Genomic DNA, 27212 nt, shown 5'->3' on the forward strand with positions numbered 1-27212 from the left:
TGAAAAAGCTCATTTTTCTGTATACTTAATGTTTTAATAAAATGTTTTTTTTAAAAAAAACAGATTAACTATAACATATTTGGGAAATTATAACTACAGTCTAGGTTTGGGCTAGTTGACGTTGGAATGTGACTGCCAGCCAGAGGTTAATTGATGGTTAGGCATCGTTAATAAAGGTGATATGCACTAGTATCACATTACACTTGAATTCCTGGAATCATGCTTTAAAAGACACACAAACTAGAGGATATTTATTCACACAAAAATGATGAAGACAGTATCTGTGCATTTAGGATCTGACATAGTTTTATTCCAAGAAAAAAAGCTAGCTCCTTCCCAAAGATACACACAGGGTTAGTAATGATTAAACTACTAGCTTTTTAGAGTTTAGAATTACTTGGAATTGTGGATACTAGTTTATTGATTCAGTCTCAAACTGGCAAACCTAGTTCCTTTGAACAACATTAGAAGGGTTCCAACCTGGCTTTTGGTAGAAAAGTCTTTTATAAATTTTCTGTATTAAGATAACTGCACAGGGGAAGATTTATTGTAGAGCTGGGAAATGGAATCAAATGCAACAAGAGAAACAAACAGGTTGTTTGGAGAATAATAATAATATAGGTCAAAATTGATTGATATTATCAGTTGAATGCCACTAAACAGAAAGGCATTTCACAACATTGGACCTTCATTTGTAAGGGTTAGGAACTGATGGTAACAACATTAAATTGGGATCAATATATACAGTGATCTTTATATAATCCAAATCTTCTAGGAAGATGATTAAAACCATTCAGAATTTTTTTTCAAGATATTAAATTTATAATCAGAAAGAGAAACCATTTCATATACAGTTTCAGCACTACCAACAGTATTACTCTACTAAAGGTCTATCAGCACCTGTCATCATAGAGGTAGTTTTATCCTAAAATCCTACCACATGAAATTCAGAATTAGCCAACTTCTTCAGCCACTGCAGTGTCAGCATCGCACATGTGTGCTGGTTTGAGTCCTCTGCTGTACTTCCAGTTTAGCTCCTTACTAATGTGCTGGGAAAAGCAATGGATGATGGCCCAGATGTGGGAGTCTTGGAGGAAATTCCTGGCTCCTTGCTTAGGCATGGCCCAGTCCTGGCCTTTGCAGCCACATGTGGAGTGAACCAGCAGATGAAAGACTCACTCTCTCTCACTCTCACTCTCTCTAACTCTCATCTCTCTGTATCTCTGCCTTTCAAATAAATAAATCTTATTAAAAAAGGAATAGAAATTTGGAGCAATCAAAATCTACTCAAGACTTTCCTGTAACAATGCTAGCAGACTGTATCTTACTCTTTCTCCTCTATCTAGAGTGACAACTTGAAGATGTACATAAATCCATGTATGTAATGTTTAGCATGTGTTCAGTGCTACAATTCTTCCATCATACCAAATTATTTGTCATTGTTAACTATAAAATAATAGCTCACATTAAAAATAATATACTAAAATCAGATGATTAAATAGATTAAAGTGAACTTATACTCCAATACAACATAGAGTACTATGAATCTCAGGGAAGTATCTCTTATTTGTGTAATGGAATAATAATAGCACTTACCTCAAAGGACCGTTGTGAGGACTACCTAAATAATCCATGTGAAACCCTTAGACTAGTGCCTTGAATACAAAACAATTAGTAAATATTCATAAGCCTTTCTATTAGTTTTAAAATATTTTAGAATACTCCAAAGCCTGTGAAAAACAAATGAAATATAATAAATATGTGAATTAACAAATAAATAAAGGATATGGTATTTAAAGTCAAAGGAAAAAGAATTTTTTTAAAAAACTAGAAAAAAATGAATACCAAGATAAAAACAAAAATGAAGGAAGCCAATAAAATTAAGAGATAGAAGCCAAAATATTTCAAGTTGAGCTACAATTATGGAAAAATCCTTTTAGGGGCCGGTACTGTGGTGCAGCGGATTAAAGCCCTGGCCTGAAGTGCCAGCATCCCATGTGGGTGCCGGTACTAGTCCCGGCTGCTCCATTTCCGATCCAGCTCTCTGCTATGGCCTGGGATAGCAGTAAAAGATGGCCCAGGTCCTGGGGCCCCTGCACCCACATGGGAAACCTGGAGGAAGCTCCTGGCTTCTGGCTTCAGATCGGCACAGCTCTGGCCATTGTGGCCATCTGGGGAGTGAACCAGTGGATAGAAGACCTCTCTCTCTGTCTCTACCTTCCTCTGTAACTCTGTCTTTCAAATAAATAAAGTAAATCTTAAAAAAAAATTCCTTTTAAAATGCCAGGTATAGGGTGGGCATTTGGCCCAGTAGTTACAGTACAGCTGAGGCTGCCCACATCTCATACTGGAGTACTGATTCCACCCAGCTCCCCTGCTGCTGATCCTGCTTCCTGCTTAAGCAGACCCTTAGAAGTACCCAGTGATGGCTCAAGTACTAGGGTCCCTGCTACCCATGTTTAGGACCCAGATTCAGATCCTTTTCCTGGACTAGGCTTTTGACTGGCCCACAAAGGGTCGTTGTGAGCATTTGGGTGGTAAATCAGTAGTGAAATATTTCTTTCCATCTCTCTGCCTTCCAAATTAAATGTAAATAAATAAAATTTCTTTCAAAGTACAAAAATGTGAGGTTGAAACTGCAACAAACTAAAAGCAGATTGAAGTAAGCAGTACTATTCCAGTATTTTAAACAATTCAGAGTTCCTTGAGCTGGAATGTCTCCCACTACTTTTAAGTGAAACAACGATTTGACCCTTATGTTTAAAATCCCTCATAATAATAATAAACAATAGCAATCAACACTTATTAAGTGCTTACTATGTGTCAGGAGCTATTCTAAATCTGTATCTACTACCTCACCTAATATTTACTTCAGGACTAGGAAGTATATATCATTAGTATCTCTGGTTTATAAGTATGAACACTAAGAAAGGTTTTTAAGGGCTTGGCCCAAATGCCCTCTATCATGGGACAGAATCAGGACTTCAGTAATGAAGTTCAAGGTAAAGGAAAAAGAGACATGTGATCTGGAGGTCGTGAAAACCAGAAGTTTGAAGCAAAGAGATAAGCATTTATAGAGAAATTTTGAAATCTTTCTTTTATTTGTCTGCTAACCATCCTATCATCTCTACAGAAATCAACTTTAAAGATCATTGTCCGTTTTCAAGGACTTAGCATCAGATTTGTGGTTTGGTTTGCTTTGATATGGTTTGAGATAAATAAGAATGTTCAGATTGGTCTTTAAATAACAGCAGGATGACTCCACAAGCCCTATTACATGGGGCCATGCAAAGATTAATGAAGGTTGTCAGAGCATAACCACATATTAAAACCAAGATGTTTGCACACATTTTCCACCTCTCCCTCTTTCTTAATTGATCTCTATTTTTGGGCGAGAAAATTATGCAAGTAAACATGACGTGTTCTGTGATTTCATAAATAATTTACAGGAAATCCTTTTGCTATATGATAAGTTCTAAACAAAGAGAGAATGAAGGTCAAGCAGAGGAGAAGTTGCAGAATTTATTTCTTACCTTTCCAGGCTAAATCATGAGCAGAATTTGCAAAGATAGGTAGATAAGACTCTCATCAACATATTCCTGTATATCTTCAGCTCCTTGCTACATCCTGGGCAAAAGGAAGAATAATAACAATAATGGCTGTTTTTACATTTGGTAATCAAGCAAGGAAAATACTTTCAAATTATAATATATGATATTTTCTTTTAGGAATAAGTTGTTTTTCCATTATAATGAGTTTTGTATCATCATGGAACCGAAGTTTTTAGTAGAGTAATTGTAACCGTAAACAAGAGCACATCTTCCCCTTTCCAAGGGTTAACTTTTAGTAAAGACTTTGATTTGCCTATATCAGTAGAGAGTCATACAATTTAATAACTTAAAAAGTGCAGTGTTTTTGCTTCTTATGATCGTCTTCATAATTCCTTCTTATTTGTTTATTGAAGTCAGTATTTAAAAGACAAAATGAAAAAAGAAGATAACATTTGATTCTTATATCTGTCATGTAAATGAAACCTTTTCCAAGTTTGCAAAATAGTGTCTGTTATTGTAATTAGGGTTTGGCAAGCCAATTCAGAGAATAAAATCAAACTTAACCTTTCCCTGAACTGAACTGAACCTTTTGAGATTCATATGAACTTAGGTCACCTCTTCTTGAAGCCTTAAAAAATGTGCTATTTGTTATAACAATGAGTATCAGAAATAGTTCATTGTCATAATTCTATATTAACAAGCCATGTGTCAAACTAGCACAGCTCAGTGTAATATTTCATGCTTCTTGCCTTCTGACCTCTATAATTTTCTTCATGCTAAGTGTCCATAAGTGAAAAATTGATGTGACAATAGGATTGATGAACAGAAATAGCAACAAATCTGGGAATTTTTAAAATTTAAGGAAAAATAAGTTTCTGTTACCAAAGAGAGCCAAAAATCTTCAAAATAATTTATATACTTTCTTACTCCTTGGGAAGATTGGAGACGTACAAGTATGTTAACTATGTGAATGTAGAATTTGAATCCATGATTCTAATAACTTTTATTTATGGTTTGGGATTTTTATTTGTAGGGCCATATTCCTATTTTTTCTTTAAATTAAATTAATTGAGGACTGGTTTTGTAGCACAGCAGGTTAAGCCACCATTTACATAAACATTTCATATCAGAGTGCCAATCTGAGTTCCAGATATACTTGTTCTAATCCAGCTTCCTGCTAATGTATCTGAGAAAGCAACACTTGATGGCCTAAGTGTGTGATGCCCTCCATGTGGGAGACTGGATGGAGTTCCAGGCTCCTAATTTAGGTGTGGCTCAGCCCTGAGCTATTTGGGGAGTAAGTGTACTAATAAATGGAAATTTTCTTTCTATCTCTCTCTCTTTCTCTCTCTCTCTGCCTCTCTCTCTCTCTCTCTTATGCGTGTATGCGTGTGTGTATGTTCTCCAATTAAAAACATCTTTAAAGAAAGCCTTCAAAAATTGCTACTTCTAAAATCTTCTATGACTTCACCTATACTTCCTGCCGATGTATCCTTTATCCTATCTTGTATAAGAATGGATACTTAGAATGGCCGTGGCTCAATAGGCTAATCCTCCACCTGTGGCGCCGGCACACCGGGTTCTAGTCCCTGTCGGGGTGCCGGATTCTGTCCCGGTTGCCCCTCTTCCAGGCCAGCTCTCTGCTGTGGCCTGGGAGTGCAGTGGAGGATGGCCCAAGTGCTTGGGCCCTGCACCCGCATGGGAGACCAGGAGAAGCACCTGGCTTCTGGCTTTGGATCAGCATGGTGTGCCGGCCGCAGCGGCCATTGAGGGGTAAACCAACAGCAAAGGAAGATCTCTGTCTCTCTCTCTCTCACTGTCCACTCTGCCTTTCAAAAAAAAAAAAAAAACAAAAAAAGAATGGATATTTATTCTTTTTCCCCCAAAGAAACCATTTATTTAATAAGTACAAATATCATAAGTACAGCTTCAGGAATATATGGATTCCTCCCATGATACCCATGCTCCCACTCCCACTCCAACTCCCACTCCCACCCCACCTCCTCCCTCTCCCATTCCCAGTCCCAGTATCCATTAAGGAAAAAAAAAATTCCTCAACAATCAAGACAAGGGCTGTTCAAGACATTGCTTCACAATTGTCAGTTTCACATCTATAGATTTCCTTTTAGGTGCTCTACTAGTTATCACAGAAGAGGGAGAACATATGGTATTTGTCACTTTGGGATTGGCTTATTTCACTAAGTATGATGTTTTCCAGATGTATCTATTTTGTTGCAAATGACCAGCTTTCTTTTTTTTTACTGCTGTGTAGTATTCCTTAGAGTATATATCCAATAATTAGTTTATCTAGTCTTTAGTTGACAGGCATTTAGGTTGATTCCATGTCTTGGCTATTGTGAATATTGTTGCAGTACACATGGGGGTGCAGATAACACTTTTATTTGCTGATGTCATTTCCCTTGGGTAAATTCCCAGGAGTGGGATGGCTGGGTCATATGGTAGGTCTATATTCAGATTTCTGAGGTGTCTCCAAACTGATTTCCATAGTGGTTTTACTAGTTTACATTCCCACTCACTGTAAATTAGGATACCTTTTTTCCCACATCCTCACCAGCATTTGTTGTTTGTTGATTTCTGTATGAAAGCCATTCTAACCGGGGTGAGGTGAAACCTCATTGTGATTTTGATTTGCATTTTCTTGATGGCCAGTGATCCTGAGCATTTATTCAAGCTTCTGTTGGCCAGTTGGATTTTCTCTTTTGAAAAATGTCTTTCAAAGTCCTTGGTACTTCTGAACTGGATTGTTTGTTTTGTTGTTGTAGAGTTTCTTCATCTCTTTATATATTGTGGTTTTTGATCCTTTATCAGTTGCATTGTTTGTAAATAATTTCTTCCATTCTGTCAGTTGGCTCTTCACTTTCCTGAATGTTTCTTTTGCAGTACAGAAGCTTCTCAATTTGCTATGATCCTGTTTGTTAACTTCAGTTTCGATTGCCTGTGCCTCAGGGTCTTATCCAAGAACTCTTTGCCTGTGCCAATATCTTGCAGGGTTTCTCCAGTGTTCTCTAGTAACTTGATGGTATCAGGTCATAGATTTAGGCCTCTAACCCATTTTGAATGGATTTTCCTGTAAGGTGTAAAGTAGGGGTCCTGTTTCATATTCCTGCATGTGGAAATCCAGTTTTCCCAGCACTTTTTGTTAAAGAGACCATCCTTGCTCCTGGGACTTATTTTAGCTCGTTGCTCAAATATAAATTGGTTGTAGATGTTTTGATTAATTTCTGGTGTTTCTATTCTGTTCTATCGGTCTGTCCATCTATTTTTGTACCAGTACCATGCTGTTTTAATTATAACTGCCTTGAGGTATGTATTGAAATCTGGTATTGTGATGTCTCCAGCTTTCTTTTTGTTATATAAGACTGCTTTAGCTATTTGAGGTCTCCTGTGTTTCCATACAAATTTCAGCATAACCTTTTCTAGATCTGAGAAGAATGTCTTTGGTATTTTGATTAGTATCACATTGAATCTGTAAATTGCTTTTGAAAGACTGGACATTTTGATGATATTGATTCTTCCAATCCATGAACCCAGAAGACTTTTCCTTTTTTTTGTATCTTCTTCTGTTTCTTTCTTTATTATTTTGTAATCCTCATCATAGAGATCTTGGACATCCTTGGTTAAATTTATTCCAAGGTATTTGATTTTTTGTAGCTATTGTGAATAGGAACGATCTTAGAAGTTCTGTTTCAGCCATGGCATTGTCTGTGAATACAAAACCTGTTGATTTTATGTATTGATTTTATATCCTGCTACTTTACCAAACTCTTCTATGAGTTCCAATAGTCTCTTGGTAGAGTCTTTTGGATCACCTATGTATAGAATCATGTCATCTGCAAATAGAGATAGTTTGATTTCCTCATTCCCAATTTGGATCCCTTTGATTTCTTTTTCTTGTTTAGTGGCTGTGGCTAGAAATCGCAGTACAATATTGAATAGCAATAGCGGGAATGGACATCAGTATCTTGTTCTGGAATCTCAGTGTGAGTACTTCCAACTTTGTGCATTCAGTAGCATGCTGGCCATGGGTTTCTCATAAACTGCCTTGATTGTGTTGAGAAATGTTCCTTCTATACCCAATTTACTTAGAGTTTTTGTCATGAAAGGGTGTTGTATTTTTTCACGTGCTTTCTCTGCATCTATTGAGATAATCATATGGTTTTTGTTTTTCAGTTTTATTAATGTTAGGTGTTTTTATTATTAATGTTTTTGTTAATAATAATTAATGTTAATGTTTTTATTAATGTTAGGTATCACATTGATTGATTTGCAAATGTTGAACCATCCTTGCATACCAGGGATAAATCCCACTTCGTCTGAGTGAATAATCTTTCTGATGTGTTGTTGGATTCCATTGGCCAGAATTTTGTTGAGGATTTTTGCAGCTGTGTTAATCAGAGAAATTGGTGTGTCATTGTCTTTCTCTGTTCTATGTTTCAGGTTTAGGAATGAGTATGATGCTGGCTTCATAGAAAGAATATGGGAGGATTCTGTTGCTTCCAATTGTTTTGAACAACTTGAGAAGTGGAGTTAGCTCTTCAATAAATGTCTGGTAGAATTCAGCAGTGTAGCTATTTGGTCCTGGGCTTTTATTTGTGTGGAGAATCTTTATTACTGATTCAATTTCTGTCTTGCTAATGAATCTGTTTAGGTTTTACATGTCTTCATGGCTCAATTTAGGTATATGGTATGTGTGCAGTAATCTATCGATTTCTTCTGGGTTTCCCAGTTTCTTGGTATACAGCTCTTTGTAGTACTTTCTGATGATTCTTTTTATGTCTTTGATGTCTATCGTTACATTTCCTTCAGCATCTCTAATTTTATTGATTTGAGTCATCTCTCTGCCATTGGCCCATTGTTGTATCAATTTTATTTTTTCTAAAAACCATCGCTTCTTTTTGCTGATCTTTTGTAATTTTTTTGGTTTTATTTTGTTTATTTTTCTAATTTTAATCATTTATTTTCTCCTACTAGTTTTGGGTTTGGTTTGCTGTTTTTCTAGATCCTTGAGATGCATTGGTAGCTCATTCATTTGGTGCCTTTCCAATTTCTTGATGTAGGCACCGATTGCTATAAACTTTCCTCTCAACACTGCTTTTACTATATCCCATAAGTTTTGATGTGTTGAATTGTCATCTTTGTTTGTTTCCAGAAATTTTTGGATTTCTGTTTTCATTTCTTCAATGACCCACTGTTCATTCAGGAGAATGTTGTTCAATCTTCATGTGTTTGCATATGTTCTAGAGATTCCTGAGTTGTTGATTTCCAGCTTCATTGCATTGTAGTCCATGAAGATGCATGGAATGATTTCAATTTTTTTGAATTTGTTGAGAGTTGTTTTATTGACAAGCATGTGGTCAATCCTAGAGAGAGTTCCATGCACAGACGAGATGAATGTATATTCTGCAACTGTAGGATGAAGAGTTCTGTTTAGATATCTGTTAGGTCCATTTGGCTTATAGTATCGATTAAATCTGCTGTTTCTTTGCTGATTTTCTGTCTGGTTGTTCTGTCCATTGCTGAAAATGTGGTATTGAAATCTCCTGTTACTATTGTATTTGAGTATATATCTCCCTTTAAATCACTTAATATTTCTTTTATATGACGAGGTGTCCTATAATTAGGTGCATATATATTTATTATAGTCACATCTTCCTGTTAATTGATTCCTTAATCATAAAATCACATAAAGTGTCCTTCTTTGTCTCTTCAAACATTTTTTTGTGTTAAAGATTATTTTGTCTTATATTAGGATGGCTACACCAGCTCTTGTTTGTTTTCTGTTAGCATGGAATATCTTTTTCCATCCTTTTGTTTTCAGTCTCTGTGCATCTTTGTTGGTGAGATGTGTTTCTTGTAGGTAACAAATAGATGGGTTTTGTTTTTTAATCCATTCAGCCAGTTTGTTTCTTTTAACTGGAGAGTTGAGGCCATTTACATTCAAGGTGACTATTGATAAGTAACAACTTTGCTCTGCCATTTTTCCATAAATATTCCTATTTTTTACTTTGGATTTCCTTTGTACTTTTACTGGGGCTTTCCTTCCTTTACCTTCTTCTATCATGATGACCATGTATCTGTTTTTCTGTGTGCCTCACATCCTTAAGCATCTTCTGCAGGGCTAGATGGGTGATGACAAATTCAGATTCTGTGTCATGAAAGGTCTTTATTTCACCTGAATACATAAATGAGAGCTTTGCAGTGTGTAGTATTCTGGGTTAACAGTTTTTTCTCTTAAGACTTGGAGTATATCTCAACATTCTCTCCTAGTCTGTAGGGTTTTTGATGAGAAGTCCGCTGTGAGTCTAGTTAGGAATCCTCTGAACGTAATCTGGCATCTCTTTAGAATCTTTCTTTACATTTTACTGTGGAAAGTTTGACTACAGTGTTTTGTGGTAAAGATCTTATCTAGTCATGTCTATTAGGAGTTCTATGTGCTTCCTATACTTGGATATCCCTTTCTTATTCCAAATTGGTGACATTTTCTGTTATTTCACTAAAAATACCTTCTAATCCTTTCCCTTTCCTCACCTTCAGGCACTCTTAGAACCAGTATGTTGGGTCATTTGATAGTATCCTGTAGATTCTCAACACTGTTTTTTTAGTTTTCTAATTTCATCTTCTTGTGTTTGGTCTGACTGTATAATTTCCTGTTCTTCATCTTCTAAGTTGGGTATTTGTTCTTCTGCTTCACCAATTCTGTTGTTAAAGTGCTCCACTGTATTTTTTTTTTTGGACAGGCAGAGTGGACAGTGAGAGAGACAGACAGAGAGAAAGGTCTTCCTTTGCCATTGGTTCACCCTCCAATGGCCGCCGCGGCCGGCACGCTGCGGCCGACGCACCACACTGATCCGATGGCAGGAGCCTGGTACTTATCCTGGTCTCCCATGGGGTGCAGGGCCCAAGCACTTGGGCCATCCTCCACTGCACTCCCTCGCCACAGCAGAGAGTTGGCCTGCTCCACTGAATTTTTTATTTGTTCTATTGAGTTATTCATTTCCAAGATTTCATTTTGATTTCTCTTTTAAGATCTGCATTTTGTGGGAGAAATTTTCTTTCATGTCATGTAAGTATTTCATTAGTTCATGCATTTGCTTCTGATTACTTCTAAGTAATCCTATGATCAAGTTTTTGAACCCCATTTCTGGCATTTCTTCAATCTCATCATCTTCACAATCTAGTATTGAGGTGTTGTGTTCTTTTAGGGGTGACATGTTGTCTTCCTTGTTCTTGTTTCATGGATTTATTTGTTATTCGGCATTTGTGGTGATACTCATGTTTTCCTTCATTTTTTGCTGCAGCAGCTTTTATTTTTGGATTATGTCTGATTGTATTAGTAGAGTGCCTGCTTTCAGTGAATACCTAGAGGCATGTGGTGGGCATGGCCAGGGAGCTCTGTTCAGTGCTGCAGGGTGACAGGCATGTCTGAGGTGACACAACCAGGTTTGGTGTGGTAAATCTCTCTTTTTTTAATCAACGAGGAGGTTTTTTCTTGTCTGTTGGTATAGACTCAGCTGAGCTTCTCTCCTCGAAAGAGTTGAGTGCCTGAGCTTATTATTCATCTGCTCTGCCACAAGGACCACACAAAGGATCTGTGCAGTCCTCAGTATAAGCTCAGATTTCCCAGCAATGTCTCTTGCCAGGTAAACAAAGAGCCCTCATCATGTGGAGCCTTCCACAGTGACTTCCCAATGTCCCAGCCACACCATGAATCCTCCCATGCAGTCTCAGTGTTTTCACAGTCCCCCCCACACAAATTTCCCACAGTCACGAGCACCCAGCCCCTGTCTGTTCTCCAAACCAGACTCAAGAGTTTCCACTTGGCTGGTCGCTGGGTGAGAACACAAGCTGGCCCAACTGTTAAGTATGTCCAAAATGGCACCTGCTCTCTGTCTGTTTATTATAGGATGCCTTTGCAGGATGATTTCGGAAAAAGAAAACATACTCCCCACCTTTGTTTTTTATTTTCTCCTCTAGTTTGGCAGGTACATTATCCCCTATGGGGCTCCAAGCCAAATTCCCTTTAGGCTGTTTTTCGCCAGTGGCTTGGGCTGCTGCAGCCTGGTCTCACCTAGCTTTCCCACACTGGTGCAGGGGCTCGCGGCTGGTGGGGTCTTAAGTTGTACAAGTCTTCACCCTCCATGTATATCCACTGTATCCTCCAATACATAGAGTTTCCTCTGCAGTTTTCTCCCTAGCTCTTCCCTGAGACTGCACTCTTCCCACTTGTTTTAAGCTATCTTCTATACTTGAGCAGCAAGCTCCCTCCCTCCCTAGTCATCTTAATCCAATCGCCAGAGGTCATAATTATTCTTAATCTCCAGTTATTCAGTTTGTTTAGTTGGTCTATATTGGTGCTTTTTCTTAGATTTTATATATAGTTCCTGATTTAATTTCCACAGATAGATATTTTTTTCAATTGGGGAAATGAAGCAGCTTCATTTAAAATGATAATTTAAGTTGATTACCAGTATGCTCCTTGATCTTAGGTAGGCCTGACTATAAAGTTTATGCTTTTAATCACCATAAAATAAGCCCTCTGTATTCTTTACTTTATTCCCTATCCATGCTTGATTAATCAAGCAATTTATAATATCTTTTATTTTCTCTTTCTTTTAACTTTTTGAAAGCCCAGTATTGCACTACTCAAATCATGGATCAATCTATTTGTTTTCTCTTCATCTGCTCCTTCATTTAGAAATGTTGTGGTAAATTAAATTCTTATGGACAAAGACCATTTTATTTCAAATGATCTTTCAAACTTCAGTTAGGGACGTAAGTAGGCACAGCCGCACTTTCAATATTTTTCAATTACCTATCCTTCTCATACTCACTCCAGCTGTACAAAACCCATACATTATTCTCCTCTGATTTTCCTCAACTTTTCCTTACTCTTAGGGTCATTTTGGTTCTTTAAAAAAAAAGAAGAAATACATGAACCCAACTTCCAGAGCCATTCCACTGTCATCTTGGTCCCCAAGAACTACATGCTGGGTTCACCTGAACATCAGGCTGAATCCCACACATCTCACTGGATCCTCATGCTTGTCCAGCCCCTGTAGATTCAGGAAACAGATCCACCATAATGCCAGACTGGTGCCCACCAATTCACACTTCAGTTAGGCCCATGCAGATAATCCAGATCCTCACCAGGCTGACCACCCAATGATCTGTGAATATCTGTAGCAGATCTGAACCATGATTGCTTCCTGTTGCCTCACCTCTTTGAATTTCTGGCCAGGGTATCTAGTAAAATGCTCTCCTTGTAGACTTTATAGACTACAAAGCTAGTGACTATTACATAAAGACTGGATGAGTCCGTACATAAATGCACATACTCCAACACAAGACTATAGGGATCATGAAGGATCAGAGAAATGTAATAGAAACACATGACATTACTGAAAGAACAAAATGGACCACAAGTAAAAATAAGCACAAAAACAAAACAAAAGAAATGGAGCTTCCTGACAAAAATTCAAAATAATCATCAGAAATGTCAGTGAGTTATAAGACAACACACATGGATAACTTTTTAAAAATCAGGAAAGCAATACAGGAGCTATAATTACTCCCTGGATAAAGGAAAGTTTCCTCAACAAATTGTTGGGGAAATTGGATCTCTGCATGCAGAAATATGAAACAAGACCCCTACATTACACCCTATACAAAAATCAACTCACAGTGTGTCAGGGATCTAAATCCAAGACCTGAAAACATCAAATTACTGAAGTAAAACATAGGGGAGACATTGCGATAGAGTGGCGTAGGCAAAAAATTCTTGGATAAGATCCTAGAAAAGAGGCAATAAAGGAAAAAAATAGATGAATGGGATTACATTAAGCTAAGAAGCATCTACACTGCAAAGGAAACACTCAACAAAGAGGCAACAGACAAAATGGAGAAAATATTTGCAACCTGTGAAACTGATAATTAATATTCAGGATATAAAAGGAACTCAAGAAATTCAACAACAACAAAGCAAGCCAATTAAGAAATGGGCTAAGGGTATGAACAGGAAATTTTCAGTGCATAAAATATAAATGGCCAACAAGCACATCCAAAGAAGCTCAGGATAACTAGCCATCAGGGAAATGCAAATCAAAACCACAATGAGGTTTTACCTCACAACAACTAGAATGGCTATCATCCAAATATCCAGAAATAACAAATGCTAGTAACTATGTTGGGGGAAAAGGTACCCTAATACACTGTTGGTGGGAATGTAAACTAGTACAAGCATTATGGAAGGCAGTATGGAGATTCCTTAGAAATTTGAAAATAGATCTACCATATGACTTGTCTATCCCACTCCTGGGTAACTACCCAAATGAAATTGAATCAGCATATGAAAGAGTTATCTGTACCCCCATATTTATTGCAGCTCAATGCACAATATCTGAGATATGGAATCAACCCAGATGTCCATCAGCTGATGACTGGTTTTAAAAAAATTGATAAATATACATGATAGAATACTATTGTGCCATAAAAAGGAATGAAATCCTGTCTTTTTCAACAAAATGGATGCAATTGGAGACCATTATTCTTGGTGAAATAAGACAGTCCAAAAATAAAAATACCATGTTTTCCCTGATATGTGCTAATATACAAGGAAAAACTTTATTATATATGAGAAAAATTGATATTTTGAGATTTGATTATTGGTTAAAGTCCTTGTCTATACTCTTAAGGAACAGTGTTTTTTCTGCCTACTACTTGTTGAATTCTTTAGTGCAGAGTTAATCTTGCAATTAGTAAGGAAGGAAGGAGAAGGAATGGTGGATGTGAGGGAGGGAGAGAGGTTACAGTAGGAAGTATCACATGCTTTGAAAACTGTAAATATGAAATACATGAGATTTATTCCCTTGTATAAATAAAAAATTAAAATTACTAATAAAAAATTTTAAATTCATACTAGAAAAAATTTAACAAGTTTGAATATTCATATATTTTGATATAGAACTATTTATATATTTGATTAGATGTGTTAGCTGAGATTTCTTATTTGCTGTACATAAACTGTATGTACATGTAAAATTGGAAAAGAAATCAATGCTCAAAATAGGAAGTTCAACCAAAGGCAAACTATAAAATAAAAAAATTCTAGAGCTGAACAATATAATGACTAAATTTAAAGAATTCAATAGAGAGTTTTGACAACAGACTCAGCCCAAGCAGAAAGTCAGAGAGCTTCAAGACAGATCATTTAAAAATAGTACAACAATAACAAGAATGAAGAAAGCTGACATGACTTATGGGAGCACATCAAGTGAAACAATATACTTATTATGAGGTTCCAGAAGACATGAAGAGAAAGGGGAAGAAAGTCTAAAGAAATAATGAACTAATCCTTCCCTAATCTGAGTAGAGAAATGAAAACCGATATCCATGAATCCCTAAGAACTCCAGATAGATTGGACACAAAGAAGTCTTTACTAAAACATATTCTAATCATTTTCCAAAGTTAAAGACAAAGAGAGAATTGTGAAAGAAGAAAGAGAAAAGGTACTCATCACATAAAAAGGAATCTCAGTAAGTCTGTGAGTAAATTTCTTAGCAGAAATTTGTAGGCAAGTAGAGAGTGTGAGGATATCTTGAAAATGCTTACAAAAAATATTTCAACCAAGAATACCTTACCCAACAAAGCTGTCCTTCAGAAATGGAGGAAAGACAATGATTTTTTGAAACAAAAAAGCTGAGGGATTGTATTACTTCTAGGTGTCCTTTACAAGAAATACGAAAAGGTTAAACCGAAGGATGCTAATTGGTAACATTATATTGCCCACCAGGGTCTGTGATAAAAACAATAAAATAAAATGTTATGGAAATGTGACCAAAATGTTCACTATTTTTAACATCATGCTCTTTAGTCTTAGGAACACATGAATTCCTTTAAAGTTAGAATTATTGCGTCATTCTGGTAAATCAAAGCTTTCTCTTTTTTTTTTTTTTTTGGATCATGAAATGCTTATTTTTTTTATTTGACAGGTAGAGTTAGAGAGAGAGAGAGAAAGGTCTTCTTTCCATTGGTTCACTCCTCAAATGGCCACTACGGCTGGCATGCTGTGCTGATCCAAAGCCAGGAGCCAGGTGCTTCTTCCTGGTCTCCCACGCGGGCCACAGCAGAGAGCTGGACTGGAAGAGGAGCAACCGGGACTAGAACCCGGTGCCCATATGGGATGCCGGAGCTGCAGGTGGAGGATTAACCAAGTGAGCCACAGCACTGTCCCCATGAAATGCTTATTTTTAATATTAGTAATATTGCTTGAAGTGGTTTTTGTTTGCTATATTCAGGTATACTAGTTTACTTTAGGTTGGTAATTACCTGATAAAACTGTTCCCATTCCATTGTATTTAGCTTATTTTGATAAAGAATACCTATTATGGATAACATAGAGTTGAGTTTTTATGTTCCTTACAATATCATAATCTTTGCATGCAACTGAAGCATTCATGAAATATAAATTTCCAAAGTACAGCTTTTGGATTACAATGGCTTTTTCTCCCAATAACCTCCCTCCCACCAATAAGCATCCCATCTCCCTCTCCCTCTCCCGTCCCATTCACATCAAGATTCATTTTCAATTATCTTTATATACAGAAGATCAATTTAGTATATATATATACTAAATAAAGATTTCAACAGTTTGCAAACACACAGAAACACAAAGTATAAAGTACTGTTTGAGTACTAGTTTTGCCGTTAATTCACATAGTACATTAAGGACACAGATCCTACATGGGGAGCAGGTGCACAGTGACTCCCATTGTTGATTTAACAATTGACACCCTTATTTATGATGTCTGTAATCACCCGAGGCTCTTGTCATGATTTGCCAAGGCTATGGAAACATCTTGAGTTCGCCAACTCTGATGTTATTTAGACAATGCCATAGTCAAAGTGGAAGTTCTCTCCTCCCTTCAGAGAAAGGTACCTCCTTCTTTGATGGCCCATTCTTCTGAGATCTCACTCACAGAGATCTTTCATTTAGGTCACTTTTTTTTATTTTTTTGTTTGTTTGTTTTTTTGCCAGAGTCTTGGCTTTCCATGCCTGAAATACTCTCATGGGCTTTTTAGCCAGATCTGAATGCCTTAAGGGCTGATTCTGAGGCCAGAGTGCTGTTTAGGACATCTGCCATTCTATGAGTCTGCTGTGTATCCTGCTTCCCATGTTGGATAGTTCTCTCCTTTTTAATTCTATCAGTTAGTATTAGCAGACACGAGTCTTGTTTATGTGATTCCTTTGACTCTTAATCCTATCATTATGATCAGTTGTGAACTGAAACTGATCACTTGGACTAGTGAGATGGCATTGGTATATGCCACCTTGATGGGATTGAATTGGAATCCCCCGGCACGTTTCTAACACTACCATTTGGGGCAAGTCCAATTGAGCATATGCCGAACTGTACACCTCCTCCCTCTCTTATTCCCACTGTTATATTTAACAGGGATCACTTTTCAGTTAAATTTTAACACCTAAGAATAATTGTGTGTTAATTAAAGAGTTCAACCAATAGTATTAACTAGAACAAAAAAAATACTAAAAGGGATAAAGTATTAAATTGTACATCAACATTCAGGACAAGGGCTGATCAAGTCACTGTTTCTCATAGTGTCCCTTTCACTTCAACAGGTTTCCTTTTTTGGTGCTTGGTTAGTTGTCACCTATCAGGGAGAACATATGATATTTGTCCCTTTGGGATTGGCTTAATTCACTCAGCATGATGTTTTCCAGATTCTAAAATACATAGGCTTAATAATATGAGATTTAATTTTTTCCCATATGTCCTACACACACATTCAACTTGCTTTATTTTGGATATTTTATTAATCATTCCAAATTTTATCGCCTCCAAACTTACTACATGTAATTTTACAGTTCTTTCTGTGTTGTGACGATTTTGGTGTGCACTATAAATCAGAATTTTTTCACTCCTTAGTATGAGGACTTATAAATCATAATTTATCTCTTTTCATCCCTTCAAAATTATAATTCTATTGTTCAGTGACTTCCATTATTCCTTCTGAAAAGTAACTATTGCTATGTTGAGGACAATATGTATTTTGAATTGTTCTCTTTGTCAGATTTTCACTTTAGTTTCAACAATTTTGCCATAAAGAAATGGTTTTCCAAAACTGATGGAGGACATCAAGCTAAGTATTCAAGAAGAACTATGGTCCCAAGTAGTGTAAGTACGAACGACACCACCTCATCACTGACACTTGTCTAGCTTGTTTTCAGCTTTGCTCTGAATCCCTAAATTGCCATTTGAGAGAATATTGTGCATATGTTCCAACATTAACCCTGCTGTCTATACTACTTATTCATTCACGATTCTGATTCTGTATCATCATCTACTCAGGTTCAAATCATACTCCCACAGAAAAAGTACTCATAATCCTATTTCTACAAATTCATAACATAGAATTGAGTTCTTCACTAACTTCGCCTTTACCTCAATTCTTCTATGCTTAAATATTTTTATTGTGAATAAGCTCCCACTGCTACTGTATATTTTATGTCCCATTAATTTTTATGTCTTCATAATATCACTTTCTTCACCAAAGTCTTTCTTTGTAGTTGCCAAGAAAGGGGCCACATTTCAGTCTATAATCAAGTGGACTTAACCCCCATGATCTGGCATATTGATCCCATCTCTTATTTTTTAACTCAGTAACTCCTTGGTTTCTGTGACTCTGTTTGTTCTTATTTCTCTTATCACTCCAAATATCCTTTCTAAATATGGATTGTCATCTCCTTTTCCTATACCCATTCCTAAAAGTGTATTTTTTCTTGATGCTTCTTTACTTAATCATGTTCTCTTCTTACTAAATACTTCTCCCCTAAAAGGCTACATCTTCACATGTAACCTTTAAATGAATAAATTTTTATCTGCCATTGAATTCTTTATTCTAAGTTGCAAGCCTCAATTTTATAATTCACAAAACTTTCATTTTTACCATTAGCTATCTCAATATTAAAAAGTATTAAATAGAACACAGTTTGTTTTGTTCCCTCCCTAAAACTAACCATATCCATAATGCCTGAGATAAACCATCTCATTTCACAGTACCAAGCATCAGGTCCCAAAATTTGGACTCAGCTTTGACTTACTTTCTGTCAGATCCTGATTCTGCTTACTACTGAGCTTTCAAAATTATATCTTAATCTTCCTTTATACTTCCTTAGCTCTAATGAATACTTTTTGAAAAAAAAAAAGTTCTTCCACTTAGTGAATCAAGCACACTGTAATTATTAACTTATTTAATCTCATAACAACCCAATGAGGTGGATGTTGTAATTCTCACTTCAGAGATGATTGAGTTAAGTGATCTAACAGGATTAAACAATAGAGTTGGGCTTGAACATATGGAATTTTGGCTATCAGCTACTAGGCAGGTTGTCCATGCGTTGTGATTTGGTTATTATAAAAGCCTCATAAAGATTCTCTGTCTCTACACAGCCTAATTAAATCTCCAGGTTGTCACTAGTTACCATCCCAATTATAAATCTAATCAACCTAACCATGGCTAAAACTTGTAGTTATTCATTTCTCTTAGGATAAAACAACATTGTAATATAATCAAGCCCTACACAGTTTAACTCTCTTTGGCTGACACTGAGTCTGCCAAGCATGTTATAGTAATCCAAACTAATCTGATTTCTTTTTTCCTGTTCTGAACATTTATCTTTTTTTAAAGATTTATTTATTTATTTGAACATCAGAGTTACACAGTGAGAGAAGGAGAGGCAGAGAGAGAGAGGTCTTCCATCCACCAGTTCTCTCCCCAGTTGGCCACAATGGCCAGAGCTGTGCCCATCTGAAGCCAGGAGCCAGGAGCTTCCTCAGGGTCTTCCAATGCAGATGCAGGAGCCCAAGGACTTGGGCCATCTTCTACTTCTTTCCCAGGCCATTGCAGAGAGCTGGATTGGAAGTGGAGCAGTCAGGACTAGAACTGGTGCCCATATAGGATGCCGGAAATGCAGGTGGCGGTTTTACTCGCCATGCCACAGTGCCAGCCCCTATTTTTTTTAAGATTTATTGAACATTTACCTTGAACTCACCTGTACCCTTCCCTTTTTTGAAATTCTCTTCATTATATTTCTGTGATTAAATTTTTATTTTTCTGTGAAAAATCTTCCTATTGCCCTCAGATTTCTCACACTATTATCAGTGCAGTATTACCAGGCATTATAGCTTGTGTGTTTAGATGTCTTCTAAATACCACCTCTACACATTACTACATTGTGATGACACTTTTTTAGATTTATATATTCCTTAAGAAACAATGAATATATACCAATGAGAACTCAGAATAGATTTTCATAGGCTCTGCCAGAGAATTGCCAGACTATACTGCAAATGCAATGATCTGTCTCATGGAAGTTGAGTGTATTGCGCACTTTATGTCATACTGCTCTAGGACCTCTTTGCTACTTTACTTTATACTCTTGGGAAGACTCTGAACCACCATTGCTGACAGACAATATGTAAATAATAATGCTGGATCTATGAGAGTCTCACAGGCATGGGAAGCCATGACACGGTGGCAAAAAACAATCTAAATGAAAGATCCTGGTGAACAAGACCCCAGCAGGAGGAACAGGCCATCAAGGAGAGAGGCGCCTTTCTCTGAAGGGAGGAAGGAACCTCCACTGTGATACGGCCTTGACTAAACAAGTTCAGAGTCGGTGAACTCAAGGGGCTTCCATAGCCTAGACAGCTCATAGCAAGAGTCTCGGGTGATTGCTGACGTCATAAATAAGAGCGCTAATTGTTAAATCAACAATGGGAGTCACTGGGTACATGCTCCCCACGTAGGATCTCTGTCCTTAATGTGTTTTACTATGAAACTTAAAAACAACACTACTAGTCGAACAATACCCTATACCTTGTGCGGTTGTGTGAGTACAGCCTGTTGAAATCCTTGCTTAGTATATACTAAGTTGATCTTCAGTATATGAAGGTAATTGAAAATGAAACTCGATGAAGGGCAGGATGGGAGAGGGAGTGGGAGAGGGGAGGGCCACGGGAGGGAGGGAGGTTGGGGGGAGCCACAAAAATACAAAAGCTGCACTTTGTAAATTCACATTTATTAAATAAAAAAATAACTATATAACAAAAAAAGAGAAAAAAGAACTTAATACTTTACCCTTTTAGTATTTTTTATGTTCTACTTAAAACTATTGGCTGAACTCTGTAATTAATACACAATTACTCTTAGGTGTTTAATTAATGCTATAACTAGTACTCAAATAGTATTTTACACTTTGTGTTTCTGTGTGGGTGCAAACTGTTGAAATCTTTACTCAATATATGCTAAATTGATCTTCTGTATATAAAGATAATTGAAAATTAATCTTGATGTGAATGGATGGGGAAAGGGAGTGGGAGAGGGGAGTGTTGTGGGTGGGAGGGAAGTTATGGGGGGGGGAGCTATTGTAATCCATAAGCTGTACTTTGGAAATTTATGTCCATTAAATAAAATAAAATTAAAAAAAAAGAAAAGAAAAAAAATAATAATGCTGGATCTGTCAAAAGTAAACAAAGGGAGTTTCATATCAGATGTTAAAAATAACACTTATACATAAATGGTCAATGATGGGCAAGTACTTGGCCTCGCTGTTGTCCTTGAGATGCCCACATCCCATATCAGAGTTCCTCATCCTGAGTCCTTGCTTTGCTCTCAATTGCAGCCTCCTCTTGAGAACAAACTGTTCCTAAAAAGGCTGCAACATATTCAAGAGAGATACATACTAAGACCTGTCTGAGGAATGTCCAGACAGAGCTATTAATCTTACCCACCACGTTAATTTGACGCGCGTAATGTGTAAATAGAGTCTGTTTTGTCTTAGTCATCTGAATCACAGTGGTCTAACTCTGTTATCTATTTCCAGAAATATCCCCCTTAGAATTTGTTAGTAACTTATTTCAGCATTCCCTGCCTCTGTAGATGTTTTTTACCAAGCATGTGTAAAAAAAAATTTCCAACTTAGGAGAAGTTTGCCCCACTTACATAAAGTCAGCCTTTTCAAGCCAAGCCAATATATGTCTACTGTGTAATGATAATGAAAATTTACTGACATGGCATAAATAAATGCTGGCTAGAATTTGACCACTTTGGGACACTTCCCAAGAATCATTGAAAGTTATTGGACTTGTGTCTGCCATGCCTATGTCACTCATATTCTGCTCTGAATAAATCTTACATTAAAGTTTTACAGAGCCTGTTTATTTTCATGACACTGCTAATATACATCTTGAGAAACAGAAAATGATGACTCAACTAGCTGAGTACTGATCAGCAAAAAAAATAGTTGTTTAAAAAAGGAAAATGGCTAACTAGAGGTAATGTGGCTAACAGAAGCATGCAGGAAACTTTCCATATTCTGCAGTGTGTCATAAAGATACCTGTATGCTAAGATAATATAGAAATAGATATGTGAATATAATCAGAAGAAATAATGACTGGAGATATATTCAGGCTTTATTTGCAGAGAATTTTTTAAATGACTATTGTTAATATCAAGAATGCATCTCCACAAGGACAAGATTAATGACTATAGAGTTAGGTAAGAAATGATGCTTTGTTCACATTTATGCTTTAACACGGGTAGCTGGCACCATATATGAGCTGAATAGACATTAATAAGTAATTTGAATTGGCTCCCCACTATGGAAGAAGGTGAGATCACCCAGGGAGCACACAAGAAGAAAGAGAGCCGGAAGGTGCAGCTGTTAAGCATGTGGTTTCTGGATTCAGTCTTTTGATTTCACTTCCCAGCTCTACCACTTTCAAGTTCTGTAACCTTTCCTATATTACCTCTCCTTCAGTGTTTGCTTTAAACAACTCACAGTAAAAGCAGTAATTATTTGTACAGTGTATGTGACAGTTGCATGACATAAGTCATATAAACATGTTCCTGACAGAACATAAGCATTTATTAATTTTTTCAATGAATACTTAGAAGTAAATTGGTAGGGTGGAGACAAGGAGAGAAACCTGCAAAAAAACAAACTGAGGAAAAAGTTTCTACAGGGATAGGAGACCACACGTATGCACACAACAGGAACCCCCAGCCAGGGTACCAAGAGAAGGGTGTTTCCGGAAGGCAGTGAATCAGTAATATTGAATGTGCATAAAGTCAAAGATACTCAGTGGAAATCACTCCTGCCTGGATTTAGGAAAATGGAGGTTTGTGTTGAGTAGTGTAAGACAAATTACAGTGAATTATGAAATGGAAGAGGAAAAAGTGAAGGTAGGGATAATATAACTTTTTCAAAAAATTCGAATCTGAAAGAATAAAAACAAATGATAGCCGAAGGAGCATGGTGGGCACATTAGGGTTTTGGCTGGTTTTGTAAATGGGAGAGATAATAAAAAATGAGGTATTTTTTAAAAAATAATTTTATATGGGATCCCTATATATATATTATTTAGTATATATGTGTATATATAATCCATTCATATAAAGGGATTCAAAATTCAAAAATGTATGATATGAAAAATATTATGCATGGCTTTCAAAACATTTTGCTGCAGATAAACTTAGGATTCAATCCTATTTTACCATGAATATTTTGAATTCCCCTCACATAATAGGCCATTTCCTATACTGACCTACAATAATGTTTAATTTGTAAAGGGTCAGAGTAAGGGATTAACAAAATAATTAGTAATAAAAGAGAATATAACAATATGCTGTAATAAAATTTTGTGTATGCCATCTTTCTCTCCCAAGATACCTTATTGTACTACACTACATTTTCAAACACAGTTGGCTGTGAGCATCTGAAACTGTGGATAAATGGTACTACTTTCTGTTTGAGTTATGTGTCCTGATCAAGACCAAGCAGGTGAAATTCACACACACTCACACACACACACACACACAAACACACAATTCAAAGATACAAACACAAATAGGCATATGTTATTCAAATTTATATATTTGTGTGTATGGGTTTACATAGATGTCATTCATATATATATATATATATATATTTGTGTGTATATGTGTGGACAGAAAGGAAGGAGGGATGGAAGGAGTTGGGGAGCAAGGCAGAGAGGGAGAGAAAGAATAAGGAAGAAGGAAAGAAGGAAGGAAAGGAAAAGAAGGAAGGACACTGTGGTATAAGAACCATCATGATATGTCTACTGTATCATGGAATTTCAAATCTAAAAGGAGAATGTAGGAAATTTAAGTATATAGGGAATTTAGATTAATAACTTTATTATACAAAATAGTAAGTAACAAGCAAGATATCTCACAGGAGCTCTACGTGCAGATTTGGCAGCAAGATATCTCACAGGAAATTCTCCACTCCCAGACATGGGTCTGTGGGTTTCCTGCCTCCGAATTGCAGCAGCAGGCATCGTGGGAGGGTGAAGTGCTTCCCCAAGGACGACTCCTCCAAGCCTGTGCACCTCCCTGCCTTCTTGGGCTACAAGGCTGGCATGAATCACCTCGTGTGAAAGCTGATAGGCCAGGATCCAAGGTGAACAGGAAGGAAGTGTAGAGTCTGAATACCGTGGAAATACCACCATGGTGGCTGTAGACATCATGTGCTCCACGGAAACCCCTCGGGGCCTCCACACCGTCAAGAATCTTTGTTGATTCCGTCAGTGATGAGTGCAAAGGTGCTTTAGAAGAACTGGGAGAGGTAGAAAAAGGCCTTCACCAAGCACTACAAGAACTGGCAGGACAACCTTGGCAAGAAGCAGCTGGAGAAAGACCTCAGCAGCTTGAAGAAGTGCTGCCAGGTCACCCGCATCCTCACCCACACGCCAATGTGCCTGCTTCCTCTGCTGCAGAAGATGACTCACCGGATGGAGATCCAGGTGAACAGTGGCACCATAGCCCTGAACTACGCCGGGCCTGGAACGGCTGGAGCAGCAGATCCCAGTGAACCAAGCGTTTGGTCAGCACAAGGTGATCGATGTCATGGGCATGACCAAAGACAAAGGCTACAAAAGCTCACCAGCTGCTGGCACACGAAGAAGCTGCCCAGCAAGACCCACCAAGGGCTGCTCCAGGTCACCTGTATTGGGGCATCCCACCTTATGCACGTGGCCTTCTCTGTGTCACTGCCTGGGCAGAAAGGCTACCATCATCTACAGAAAGGCTATCGTGCGGTTGTGTGAGTGCAGCCTGGTGAAATCCTTGCTTAGTATATACTAAGTTGATCTTCAGTATATGAAGGTAATTGAAAATGAAACTCGATGAAGGGCGGGATGGGAGAGGGAGTGGGGTGGGGAGGGGCACAGGAGGGAGGGAGGTTGGGGGGGAGCCACAACAATACAAAAGTTACACTTTGTAAATTCACATTAAATAAAAAAATAACTATATAACAAACAAAAAAAAAGAAACAGAAAAAAAAACTTAATACTTTACCCTTTTAGTATTTTTTATGTTCTACTTAAAACTATTGGTCGAACTCTGTAATTAATACACAATTACTCTTAGGTGTTTAATTAACGCTATAACTAGTACTCAAATAGTATTTTACACTTTGTGTTTCTGTGTGGGTGCAAACTATTGAAATCTTTACTCAATATATGCTAAATTGATCTTCTGTATATAAAGATAATTGAAAATTAATCTTGATGTGAACGGAAGGGGAGAGGGAGTGGGAGAGGGGAGTGTTGTGGGTGGGAGGGAAGTTATGGGCGGGGGGGAGCTATTGTAATCCATAAGCTGTACTTTGGAAATTTATGTTCATTAAATAAAATAAAATATATAAAAAAAAGAAAAAAAAAAGAAAGGCTATCTACATCTACAGGATTGGGCAGGGCTACCTGATCAAGGAAGGCAGGCTGGTCAAGAATAAGGCCTCCACCTACTATGACCTATCTGATAAGAGTATCAACCCTCTGGGTGGCTTTGGGCATTACAGTGAAGTGAGCAATGACGTTGTGATGCTAAAAGGTTGTGTGGTGGGGACCAAGAAGTGAGTGCTCACCCTTCACAAGTCCCTGCTGGTGCAGAACAAATGGTCGGCCCTGGAGAAGACTGCCGCTAAGTTCATGGACACCGCTTTCCATTTTGGCCATGGCCACTTCCAGACTGTGGGGGAGAAGAAGGCATTCATGGGACCACTGAAGACAGACAGGATCACGAGGGAAGAAGTAGTATGATATCAGGAACAGACTGTGTAGCTGCTAGCATGGCAATAAAAGTCACTTCCCGGTGAGGGGATAGAAAAAGAGGAAATGGTATTGAGCTCAGAGAGGGAAAGACATAGGGGGGTCAGAGAACCTCCTGGGAGAAGTGACCTTCGTGCTTGGATGTGATGAAGACCTGTCATTTGAATCTACAGGTAGTGGGCTTGTTTCCTTCCAGGTAAAGGAGAAAAGCTTCAGAGAGCACGAGAGGGACAGGACTACCGTGGAAGAAAACTGAGGAATTCTAAGAACATATTTTCTTAGTTCACAGTAATTCCATAACAAGGATATTTTAAGTGGGAGCTGCCCGCACATTTATAGAGAACTACCCTAAATATGAGCAAGTGGGCCAATGGCTGTCACACTTGTTTACTCTCCTTTTTCACAGCTTGGGAAAGCAGAGGCAACTGTGCATAATAACATCCTAGGCAAACCACAGGCCCCTGATAGTGACAAAGTTTCTAACAGAGATCACTGCAACAGAAACTCTAGGGATTAATATGGTTAGCAACAGTAAATATCAGTATAAAATAATATCTTAATAGTAGCATGGATAGGACTACTATTAAGCCTATTAATAATGGCAGAATCAACCATCAAGAACATTATTGTTACTCATAGTAATAACCTTGGTCCTCACCTGGCAATGGCCGTCTTCTGTCTTCTGATTCTAGAGTCTGTGCTGGGAGCACGGAGTGTGGAAGATGAGGCAGCTTTACAATCCAGATATGTTCTACAGTAGAACAAGCCGAGACTAGACAGTGTCTCAAAGACATTTAACGTCCTGGGCAGATATTTGGCATAGCAGTTAAGACAATGCTTGGGACACCCATATCCATATCAGGGTGCTTGAGTTTGAGTCTGGCTCCAGTTAGAACTGCAGTTTCCTGAGAATTCGGAAGCTGGAAAGAATCAGATGTTGGCTCCAGTGTTTGCGTCCCTGCCACCTGTGTGAGACACCCAGACGGAGTTGCTGGCTCCTCTGGCTTTACCCTGGCCTAATCTCAGTTGTTGTGGTGTTTGGGTAGTGAACTAGCAATGGGAGCTCACTCACTCTCTCTTGCTGTCTTCTTACCTAATAAAATAAATAACTAAACAGACAATACAAATAAACCTTTGAAAAAGACATTTCAATTATTTGACGTATCCAAATTCATTTAATGGAAGCCTTTCCCCAATAGTGTTTGTGTAAACCAATTGGAGTGATGAAAGTAGAAGGGGGAAAATTTAATAGCAAAAATTCTCCCAGTCTGCTTGCCCCTCTTTCTACATATGCTGAAAGAATTAGTGCTCCATACAACACTAAATCTAGAACTCATCTAATGCTTTAGCTATGAATGTAGCTAATGATATATTCAGAAGATTACAGGGAATCTTTAAAACTGCTTTTCTGAATCAGTTCACGAATGTTTGTTGGAGCACTTAGAAAAATTGGAAACTGTAGGTTTGCTGGTTGTGCAGAGCTATCA

The 27212-nt window shown here is 37.6% G+C and overlaps 1 pseudogene; it reads left to right on the forward strand.

The window, feature by feature from the left end:
- LOC138845088 (large ribosomal subunit protein uL3-like) overlaps window positions 1-26369 on the forward strand; it is a 29734-nt pseudogene extending 3365 nt beyond the window's left edge.
- The last annotated feature ends 843 nt before the right edge of the window (window positions 26370-27212 follow it).

Source organism: Oryctolagus cuniculus, chromosome 13 (genome assembly GCF_964237555.1).
Source record: "Oryctolagus cuniculus chromosome 13, mOryCun1.1, whole genome shotgun sequence".
NCBI classification, from domain to species: Eukaryota; Metazoa; Chordata; class Mammalia; order Lagomorpha; family Leporidae; genus Oryctolagus; species Oryctolagus cuniculus.